A 12,617-nucleotide genomic window follows, 5' to 3' on the forward strand; every position below is an offset into this window, starting at 1 on the left:
CAACAAATAAGGGAGGTACTTTCTTTGTTATCAACAAATAAGATAGGTACTTTCTCTTTTATTAACAAATATGAGAGGTACTTTCTCTGTTATCAACAAATGACCGAGGTACTTTCTCCCTTACCAACAAATAACAGAGGTACTTTCTCCCTTACCAACAAATGAGAGAGGTACTTTCTCCTTTACCAATAAATAAGAGGTAATTTCTCCCTTACCAATAAATAAGAGAGGTAATTTCTTTTCTCTTACCAATGAGAGTGTACTTTTCTTCCCATTACCAACAAATAATGAGAGGTACTTTATCTCCCTACCCAACAAATAAGAAAGGTACTATCTCCCTTACCAACAAATAAGAGAGGTGCTTTCTCCCTTACCAATAAATAAGAGAGGTACTTTCTCCCTACCAATAAATAAGAGAGGTACTTTCTTCCATTGACAATAAATGAGAGTGTACTTTCTCCCTTACCAAACAAATAAGATAGGTACTTCTCCGCTTACCAAAAATAAGAGAGGTCTTCTCCCTTACCAACAAATAGAGAGGTACTTTCTCCTTTACCAACAAATAAGAGAGGTACTTTCTCCCTTACCAACAAATAAGAGAGGTACTTTCTCCCTTACCAACAAATAAGAGAGGTACTTTCTCCTTTACCAAAAATAAGAGAGGTACTTTCTCCCTTACCAACAAATAAGAGAGGTACTTTCTCCTCTTTCCAATAAATAAAGAGAGGTAACTTTCTCTGTTAATCAACAAAAAGAAGAGGGTACTTTCTCACCTTACCAACAAATAATACAACGGTACTTTCTCCCTTACCAACCAAATAGAGAGGTAACTTCTCCCTTACCAACAAATAAGAGAAGTACTTTCTCCCTACCGACAATAGAAGAGGTAACTTTCTCCGTTACAAAAAAAACAAAGAGGTACTTTCTACCTTACCAACAAATAAGAGAAGTAAACTTTCTCCTTACCGACAAAAAGAGAGGGTTACTTTCTCCGTACAAAAAAGAGGTTACTTTCTCCCTTACAACTAAAATGAGAGAGGTACTTTTCCTCTCCCTTACTCAACAAAAGAGAAAAGAAAGGTACTTTCCTCCTTATCCAACAAAATAAGAAGGTACTTTCACTTTTGCCCTTATCCAACAAAATAAAGAGAAGGTACTTTCTCCCTTTACCAAAACAAATTAAGAAAGAAGACTTTTCCCTAATTTACCCAACATATAAAGAAAAAAAGAGTACTTTACCATACCCCCAAAAAGAGGTACCCCCTTTCCCCCACCAACAAAGAAAGAGGAGGTACTTTGCTCTGGTTATCAACCAACAAAGGAAAGAGGTTACTTTCTCCCCTTGCCCAACAAATAAGAGAGGTACTTTCTCCCATACCAACAAATAAGAGAGGTACTTTCTCCCTTACCAACAAATAAGAGAAGTACTTTCTCCCTTTCCAACAAATAAGAGAGGTACTTTCTCCCTTACCAAAAAAGGGGTACTTTCTCCCTTACCAACAAATGAGAGAGGTACTTTCTCTGTTATCAACAAAAGAGAGAGGTACTTTCTCCCTTACCAACAAATAAGAAAGGTACTTTCTCTGTTATCAACAAATAAGAGAGGTACTTTCTCCCTTACCAACAAATAAGAGAAGTACTTTCTCCTTTACCAACAATTAAGAAAAGGTACTTTCTCCCATCACCAACAAAAAAAAGGAGGTACTTTCTTTCCCTTTCCTAAACAAATAAGAGAGGTTACTTTCTCTCGTACCAAAAAACCAAAAAAAAAAACAAGAGATGGTACTTTCCTCCCTCAACCAACAAATTAAGAGAGGACTACTTTCTTCCCTAACAACAAATAAGAGAGGTTACTTTCTCCCTTAACAACAAAAATAAGAGAGGTACTTTTTCACCCTTACCAATAAATAAAGAGACGGTGACTTTCCTTCACCTTACCAACAAATAAAAATAGTTACTTTCTCCCGTTAACAACAAATTAGAGAGTTACTTACTCCCTTACCAATAAATAACAGAGACACTCTCTCCCTTAACAACAAATGAAAGCCACTTTCTCCCTTAACAAAAAGTAGGAGATAACTTCTCCCTTAAAAAAAGCAAGTAGTACAAGGGACGCTTTCTCTCTTAACAACAAATAAGACACTTCCTCACTTAACAACAAAGGGCATACACTTTTTCCCTTAACAAATACGAGACAAGTTCTCTCTTAACAACAAGCAGAATTTCTATTTACCCCTTAACAACAAAGAGACGTCTATTTCTCCTTTAACAACATAACTAACAAAAAAGAGAAAAAACATTTTCTCCCTTAACAACCAATAAAAGAGACACTTTCTCCTCCCTTAACAACACGGGCAAAAGCGACATATTAGTCCTTAAAATGCCCCCTAGACCTCAGAAGACGGACCCCCCCTACCCCCTACCCCCTAACCAAAGTATTCGGGGGCAACAGCTGCAAGGAGATATCATAGTATTTCTTCAATCATTATCAACGGACACAGAAACACTCTGGAGGGAGAACACGACTATACTACTACAACTGATGCTGTAGCTAGTGGTAAGTCATAATAATAATAATAATAATAATAATAATAATAATAATAATAATAATAATAATAATAATAATGATAAGAATAATAATAATAATAATATCTCAAGTTGTAGCTGATGTTAAGGTCATTATTTTTATGCTTAAAGAATAATAATAATAATAATAATAATAATAATAATAATAATAATAATAATAATAATAATAATAATAATAATAATAATAATAATAATAATAATAATATGGGTTAAATAGCAAAACTCAGCAATGATGGAAAGAAATGAAGGAATAAACGACAACGACGTAAATGGAACCTCTGGCAACAGAGGAGCTTCGTCCGGCAACCAGGTATTCAACCCAATTGAAGGGGAAGACGGTCAGGTACTTGGAGGTCGTCATCCAGCAACTGATCACCACAACGAAAGTAATCAACAGCCTGAGATTGGAGCTACAGAGGCAAAAAGGAAGAAATGGACAAGAGAAGAAAATAAGGAAATATGGAGATGCTACATCAGAAGCAACCCGACGGAGAGAGGATATAGAAGAAGATTGATCAACATCTGGAATGAGAGGAATAACACCCCCCAAACAGAGCAGAGGCTGGCAGACCAAGTAAGGAACATAAAGAAAAAGAACTGGCTCTCCCCAACAGAAAGAGAAGAACTGGAAAGGGAAATGTCGCACGACAACGAATTACACGAAGACGAACTGAGAGACGATGCCACAGAAGACGACAGGGAGGATGAAGTATCAAACAACGACACACGAAGAAACACCGACGAAGCAACAGAGAGGACGGAATGGGTAGAAAAGATTAGACAATGGATGGAGCCAGATACAGAGAGAACAAAGATCCCCTCCATGAAAGCCTACAACACCAAGAAATTAAGGGAGAAAACAAGTGAGGTCAATGAAATAATGGGCCTAATACACACCACCAGTATCACAGAAACAAATAACTTGACATATGCAGGAGCAAGATTAGTAGCAGAACTGATGGGGATTCGAACACCAACACCACCGTCACAACCAACCCAACAGAAACCAAAACAAGCAACCTCCTTGGAAAAGGCGCCTGGAAAAGCAAATCATGGTGATGAGATCTGACTTGAGTAAACTGAAAGAGATGGCAGAAAAAAGGCTAAGAAGCAAGAAAACAAGGGAGGAACTCAACGAGAAATACAAAGTACAAGAGAGGGGACTAAACAACACAATAGAAGATGTAAAACAGAGGCTTAAGGCCAAAGCACACAAGATCCAACGGTACATGAACAGGAATAAGGGATACCAACAGAACAAACTATTCGGAACCAACCAGAAAAGACTATACAGCCAACTAAGAGGGGAAGACAACCACCCAGAAATTCCTGAAGCCGAACCAAGTAAGAGACTCTGGGAAAACATATGGAGCAATCCGGTATCACACAACAAACATGCAACATGGCTCCAGGAAGTCAAGGAAGAAGAAACAGGGAGAATAAAACAAAGATTCACAGAGATCACGACAGACACAGTCAGACACCAACTAAAGAAAATGCCAAACTGGAAAGCCCCAGGTCCCGATGAAGTCCATGGATACTGGCTCAAAAACTTCAAGCCCTACACCCACGAATAGCAGAACAACTCCAGCATTGTATCTCAAATCACCAAGCACCCAAATGGATGACCACAGGAAGAACATCCTTAGTACAAAAAGACAAGAGTAAGGGAAATATAGCCAGTAACTACAGGCCTATCACCTGCCTACCAATAATGTGGAAGTTACTAACAGGTATGATCAGTGAAAGGCTATACAACTACCTAGAGGAGACAAACACCATCCCCTATCAACAGAAAGGCTGCAGAAGGAAGTGTAGGGGCACAAAAGACCAGCTCCTGATAGACAAAATGGTAATGAAGAACAGTAGGAGAAGGAAAACCAACCTAAGCATGGCATGGATAGACTATAAGAAAGCCTTCGACATGATACCACACACATGGCTAATAGAATGCCTGAAAATATATGGGGCAGAGGAAAATACCATCAGCTTCCTCAAAAATACAATGCGCAACTGGAATACAATACTTACAAGCTCTGGAATAAGACTAGCAGAGGTTAATATCAGGAGAGGGATCTTCCAGGGCGACTCACTGTCCCCACTACTCTTCGTAGTAGCCATGATTCCCATGACAAAAGTACTACAGAAGATGGATGCCGGGTACCAACTCAAGAAAAGAGGCAATAAAATCAACCATCTGATGTTCATGGACGACATCAAGCTGTATGGTAAGAGCATCAAGGAAATAGATACCCTAATCCAGACTGTAAGGATTGTATCTGGGGACATCAGAATGGAGTTTGGAATAGAAAAATGCGCCTTAGTCAACATACATAAAGGCAAAGTAACGAGAACTGAAGGGATAAAGCTACCAGATGGGAGCAACATCAAACACATAGATGAGACAGGATACAAATACCTGGGAATAATGGAAGGAGGAGATATAAAACACCAAGAGATGAAGGACACGATCAGGAAAGAATATATGCAGAGACTCAAGGCGATACTCAAGTCAAAACTCAACGCCGGAAACATGATAAAAGCCATAAACACTTGGCAGTGTCAGTAATCAGATACAGCGCGGAATAGTGGAATGGACGAAGGCAGAACTCCGCAGCATAGATCAGAAAACCAGGAAACAAATGACAATACACAAAGCACTACACCCAAGAGCAAATACGGACAGACTGTACATAACACGAAAGGAAGGAGGGAGAGGACTACTAAGTATAGAGGACTGCGTCAACATTGAAAACAGAGCACTGGGGCAATATCTGAAAACCAGTGAAGACGAGTGGCTAAAGAGTGCATGGGAAGAAGGACTAATAAAAGTAGACGAAGACCCAGAAATATACAGAGACAGGAGAAAGACAGAAAGAACAGAGGACTGGCACAACAAACCAATGCACGGACAATACATGAGACAGACTAAAGAACTAGCCAGCGATGACAATTGGCAATGGCTACAGAGGGGAGAGCTAAAGAAGGAAACTGAAGGAATGATAACAGCGGCACAAGATCAGGCCCTAAGAACCAGATATGTTCAAAGTACGATAGACGGAAATAACATCTCTCCCATATGTAGGAAGTGCAATACGAAAAATGAAACCATAAACCACATAGCAAGTGAATGCCCGGCACTTGCACAGAACCAGTACAAAAAGAGGCATGATTCAGTGGCAAAAGCCCTCCACTGGAGCCTGTGCAAGAAACATCAGCTACCTTGCAGTAATAAGTGGTACGAGCACCAACCTGAGGGAGTGATAGAAAACGATCAGGCAAAGATCCTCTGGGACTATGGTATCAGAACGGATAGGGTGATACGTGCAAAAAGACCAGACGTGACGTTGATTGACAAAGTCAAGAAGAAAGTATCACTCATTGATGTCGCAATACCATGGGACACCAGAGTTGAAGAGAAAGAGAGGGAGGGAAAAAATGGAATAAGTATCAAGATCTGAAAATAGAAATAAGAAGGATATGGGATATGCCAGTGGAAATCGTACCCATAATCATAGGAGCACTAGGCACGATCCCAAGATCCCTGAAAAGGAATCTAGAAAAACTAGAGGCTGAAGTAGCTCCAGGTCTCATGCAGAAGAGTGTGATCCTAGAAACGGCACACATAGTAAGAAAAGTGATGGACTCCTAAGGAGGCAGGATGCAACCCGGAACCCCACACTATAAATACCACCCAGTCGAATTGGAGGACTGTGATAGAGCAAAAAAAAAAAAAAAAAAAAATAATAATAATAATAATAATAATAATAATAATAATATCTCATGCTGTAGCTGCTGTTAAGGTCATTATTTTTCTGCTTAAAGAATAATAATAATAATAATAATAATAATAATAATAATAATAATAATAATAATAATAATAATAATAATAAAATATATGCTGTAGCTGTTGTTAAGGTCATTATTTTTCTCCTTAAACAACAACAACAACAACAACAACAACAATAATAATAATAATAATAATAATACCTGGGAATAATGGAAGGAGGGGATATAAAACACCAAGAGATGAAGGACACGATCAGGAAAGAATATATGCAGAGACTCAAGGCGATACTCAAGTCAAAACTCAACGCCGGAAATATGATAAAAGCCATAAACACATGGGTAGTGCCAGTAATCAGATACAGCGCAGGAATAGTGGAATGGACGAAGGCAGAACTCCGCAGCATAGATCAGAAAACCAGGAAACATATGACAATACACAAAGCACTACACCCAAGAGCAAATACGGACAGACTATACATAACACGAAAGGAAGGAGGGAGAGGGCTACTAAGTATAAAGGACTGAGTCAACATCGAGAACAGAGCACTGGGGCAATATCTGAAAACCAGTGAAGACGAGTGGCTAAAGAGTGCATGGGAAGAAGGACTAATAAAAGTAGACGAAGACCCAGAAATATACAAAGACAGGAGAATGACAAACAGAACAGAGGACTGGCACAACAAACCAATGCACGGACAATACATGAGACAGACTTAAGAACTAGCCAGCGATGGCACATGGCAATGGCTACAGAGGGGAGAGCTAAAGAAGGAAACTGAAGGAATGATAACAGCGGCACAAGATCAGACCCTAAGAACCAGATATGTTCAAAGAACGATAGACGGAAATAACATCTCTCCCATATGTAGGAAGTGCAATACGAAAAATGAAACCATAAACCACATGGCAAGCGAATGCCCGGCACTTGCACAGAACCAGTACAAAAAGAGGTATGATTCAGTGGCAAAAGCCCTCCACTGGAGCCTGTTCAAGAAACATCAGCTACCTTGCAGTAATAAGTGGTACGAGCACCAACCTGAGGGAGTGATAGAAAACGATCAGGCAAAGATCCTCTGGGACTATGGTATCAGAACGGATAAGGTGATACGTGCAAATAGACCAGACTGGAGCCTGTTCAAGAAACATCAGCTACCTTGCAGTAATAAGTGGTACGAGCACCAACCTGAGGGAGTGATAGAAAACGATCAGGCAAAGATCCTCTGGGACTATGGTATCAGAACGGATAAGGTGATACGTGCAAATAGACCAGACGTGACGTTGATTGACAAAGTCAAGAAGAAAGTATCACTCATTGATGTCGCAATACCATGGGACACCAGAGTTGAAGAGAAAGAAAGGGAAAAAATAGATAAGTATCAAGCTCTGAAAATAGAAATAAGAAGGATATGGGATATGCCAGTGGAAATTGTACCCATAATCATAGGAGCACTAGGCACGATCCCAAGATCCCTGAAAAGGAATCTAGAAAAACTAGAGGCTGAAGTAGCTCCAGGACTCATGCAGAAGAGTGTGATCCTAGAAACGGCGCACATAGTAAGAAAAGTGATGGACTCCTAAGGAGACAGGATGCAACCCGGAACCCCACACTATAAATACCACCCAGTCGAATTGGAGGACTGTGATAGAGCAAAAAAAAAAAAAAAAAAAAAAAAAAATTATAATAATAATAGCCAGTGTGACAACTAACGTATCACTAACTACTGAATCTGTTGCCACAATTAAAAGTCAGTCACGTCATCCAAACGAAGGAAAGAACCTCCAGTTTATGTCCTTCTACTGCTAAACTTCGGAATTCTCACCCTGCTTCTGTGTTTCCTCACTTTTAAAAGCATCATTCCTTTAAAAAAGGGCAAAGCTGCCAGTCCATGCCAGGTTTAATAATGGATTCAAATGGCTTGGAAACCAGCCTGTCTCTTCACACTTGTTATCAACATCCTGGCCTAAGTTTTCAATCGAGCAATGGCGTTCGATGGCACCTCTTTCTTTATTCTAATACTTTTCTTTCTAAACTTACATCTACTAGCAATTTACCAATCCTTCCTAAATGCATATTCATCTGCCACTTCATATAAGTGACTCGCTAGTGTGTTTTTTTTTTAACTATCATGTCATTGATGTTTACCCTATTGTATTCTTTTCCAAAAGATAATTCATATGTATACAGAAATTATGTATGATAAATTCGTAAAGTAACTCAGTCTACGGGCGTAACCGGCTCCGTTTCAGGGAATCCCTTCTCATCGCCACCCCCTTTGGAGGGAGGGGGCGAGGAGGTAGGATGAAACCCCATTGTAAACCATCTTACGGGTCCCCACTATAACCCTGCCAAGTTTCACGCTCATCGGACCAGCCGTTTGGCCGTGATTGAATGACAGACGGATGGACAGACATAATGTCCGTTATAGTATACTAGCAAACTGACCCATCTACGATGGGTGATAAAATACGGGTGCAGAAGTGAAAAATTTATATGTACTATTTGTTCAGCAATATTAAAATAAGGGCAATTTTTATACATACCTACTACAGAACCTCTTTGTACACAATATTATCAGTTTGTCCACAACTTAATTTCAAGTTGGCAGAGTCAGATGCTCTGCTCATCGTCACATACAGTTGGCCATGCGTGAACATGGGTGACGGCAGAAACACACCAACACGATCCAAAGTCTGGCCCTGCGACTTGTTTGCAGTGAATGAGAAGGCCAGGTTGATGGGAAACTGCCTGCGCTGTAACTGGAACGGAAACTGGTTGTCCGAAGGCATCAGAGGAATCCGGGGAATGAACTGACGTTTGCCGGTGTGAGGGCCCGTTGCTATCACTGCTTCGATGATGTGGGAGTTTAGCTCCATAACGGTGTACCTCGTTCCGTTGCGATGTCCATTGGCAGGATCGAAATTCCGAAGCAACATTACCGGGCAGTACTTCTTCAGCGTTATTTTGTGCACTGGCAGTCCCAATGGATTTAAGTTATTCAAAAAATCTTGCGGATATTGATGATAATTTTCATCTTCTATTGTGTCCGAGCTGAAATATTCTCGACTTTCTCCGGGTTGTACAGAAATTATGTATGAAAAATCGTAAAGTAACTAAGTCTATGGAAATAACCAGCCTCGTTTCAAGGCCAGAAACAGCTCCGTTTCAGGGAATCCCTTCTCACCCCCACCCCCTACAAAGGAGGGGGTTAGGTTGGATGAAACCCCATTACAAACCATCTTAGGGGTCCCCACCATAACCCTGCCAAGTTTCATGCCCATCTGACCAGCCGTTTGGCCGTGATTGAATGAGAGACAGACAGACAGACAGACATTACGCCCATTATAGTATAATGATATAGTAAAATAGTAAGACAATGGACAAAGAACAACTTACTAATTTTCACATGTCTGCTGAAGAGTGAAGTGTGGGGCTCTTCTGTGAAGAAGAGGAGCTGTTGTAAGACAACTTATAAAATGTCCTATAAGTTAGATCTACTCACTGAATATACACTGGTTCAATCACCCCATAGGCAGAGATAGCAAGTTTGCATTGCCGAGGTGTAAAACTATCCAAAAGTAATTTTAAGTATTTAATGGCAGTTAAGCACCTTTGGTTTATTGTTTTCTAGGCAGTAATTCATAAGTATCTGTTGCAGAAAATATATATTAAACAATAAAATACTATACTGTACGATTAACTTTCCCGATGAAAATATATTTGTAACATATCAAAATTAAAAAAAAAAACTATTCAACCACAAAGCTTTGGAAGACTCTCTCTTTCACCTTTGGTCCATCGAACTCTTTCTTATATACCTTTCTTTCATTAAGGAGCCAATATGTCCTCCCTGTCCTATTTCTCCTTCTCCTCGGGCCTGGACTTACAGTCATCCTCAACGACCCAAATATCCTCCTCCTCCTCCTCCTTCTGAGAATATCCTTCGTATCCTTTTTCCCTCACATAACTGCATTTTAATGAGGGAAAAGGTTACTCAGGGTTTTCCTTGTATGCCAAGGGGCATTCGATTCTCGGAAGACATCTGGTAGCCAGCGTTCTCATTTTGTTTTGAAAGTGGCGAGTCAGCGTCTATATTTGCTGAAAATGGATTCTCTGTAATTTTGTTTACAATTTTTTGGAAGGACATGGTTTTTTTTTTACTGGTCTTGGTGCTTAGAAGTTTGCCTATATATTTTTTTTTTCTTTTTGAGTTGTTTGTACAAACATTTACTTGAGTTAGATATTTTTTGTTATAGGTCAAGACTTTTTTTGAGTAATATATTTTCTAAAGTTAGACATTTTTTGAGTATATTTTAAAGGTTAGATTTTTTTAGCAAAATATTTTCTAAAGATAGATTTTTTTTCTTTAGTCAAATATTTTAAAGGTTAGACACTTTTTGAGTAAAATATTTTAAAGGTTAGACACTTTTTGAGTAAAATATTTTTTACCGTTTGACTTTTGTGAGTTAAATATTTTAAAGGTTAGACTTTTTTTTAGTAAAATATTTTCTAAAGATAGACTTTATTTGAGTAAAATATCTCATAAAGATCACACTTCTTTGAGTTAGGAATTTTTTAAATGTTAGAATTTTTTTGAGTTTTAAATTTTATAAGTTACACATTTTTTGAGTTAGAATTTTTTTTAAAGTTAGACTTTTTTGAGCAAGAATTTTTTTAAAGGTTAGATATTTTTTTGAGTTAAAAACTTTTTAAAGGTTAGACTTTTTTGAAGTTAGCATTTTTGAAAGGTTAGACTTTTTATAATTTTTTAAAGGCTATACTTTTTAAGTTAGATATTTTGTAAAGGTTCGATATATTTTGAGTTAGAAGTTTTTTTAAAAGTTCGACTTTTTTGAGTTACAAAATTTTTAACAAATGTTTTAAAAGTTAGATCTTTTTTGAGTCAGAAATTTGTTAAAAGTTAGACTTTTTGAATCAGAAACTATTCAAAGGTCATACATTTCTTTGAGTTAGATATTTTAAAAGGTTACACTTTTACTTGGCGATGAATTTGCTGAATTTTATTTTATAAATATGTTTGAATGAAGATGACAGGATTCATTTAAGACTAATCTCCACCTGTGACAGTGGGCTAACTGAGTGAGTGACAAAGGTATACATGTGTGTGTGTGTGTGTGTGTGTGTGTGTGTGTGGACTTAGAGCAACAGTTATAAGTGTTCCTTTGTGTAAAGGAAGAGGTTATTAAGAATAAAGTTAAACAAGAATAAAGTTAAACCAAACAAAAACTTTTTTCAATTTTTTCTTCTGATGATTGAAAAAGAAACCCACAAAATTACTGTGTATAACGTATTTACTTATGAGTATTTACATTTTATTTTGCTCAACATGTAAAATGTAAATACTTATCAGTAAACACGTTATACACAGTAATTTTGTGGGTTTCTTCTTCAATAAGTTAAAAATCTTAAAGAGTAATAATAATGACGACCCTAACTCTAATAATAATAATAAATTTTGCGAACACTAAAATAAATACTAATAATTGTTATTGGTTCAAAGTCATAAAACTAGTCATTAAGAATGCATAAAATAAACGCAAAATCAAATTCCACGAATATTTAATTAGTTGCTTCATCCATCGAGTCATGCCGTGAAAAGAGTAGGAAAAAAAGGGCTTAAAATCTGATAATAAATTGTAAACAAACGAAAAATTCCTTCCAATCGTTTTTGTAAAAATTTACTTTACTGATTACGTTGTTTCTGTCGAACTTCGTCCCCAGAGTTCCAGAGTTCCAGAGTTCCAGAGGTCCTTTGTTCCTCACACCGCTGGACTATCATACTATAATGGACGTAATGTCTGTCTGTCTGTCTCTCATTCTATCACGGCCAAACGACTGGTCAGATGGGCATGAAACTTGGCAGGGTTATGGTGGGGACCCCTAAGATGGTTTGTAAGGGGTTTCATCCAACCTACCCCTCCTCCTTTGTAGGGGGTGGGGGTGAGAAGGGATTCCCTGAAACGGAGCTGTTTCTGGCCTTGAAACGAGGCTGGTTATTCCCGTAGACTTAGTTACTTTACGATTTTTTATACATAATTTCTGTACAACTTCCCCGGAGAAAGTCGCGAATATTTCAGCTCGGACACAATAGAAGATGAAAATTATCATCAATATTCGCAAGATTTTTTGAATAACTTAAATCCATCGGGATTACCAGTGCACAAAATAACATTGAAGAAGTACTGCCCGGTAATGTTGCTTCGGAATTTCGATCCTGCCAATG

Source organism: Macrobrachium nipponense, chromosome 25 (genome assembly GCF_015104395.2).
Source record: "Macrobrachium nipponense isolate FS-2020 chromosome 25, ASM1510439v2, whole genome shotgun sequence".
In the NCBI taxonomy this organism is placed as follows: domain Eukaryota; kingdom Metazoa; phylum Arthropoda; class Malacostraca; order Decapoda; family Palaemonidae; genus Macrobrachium; species Macrobrachium nipponense.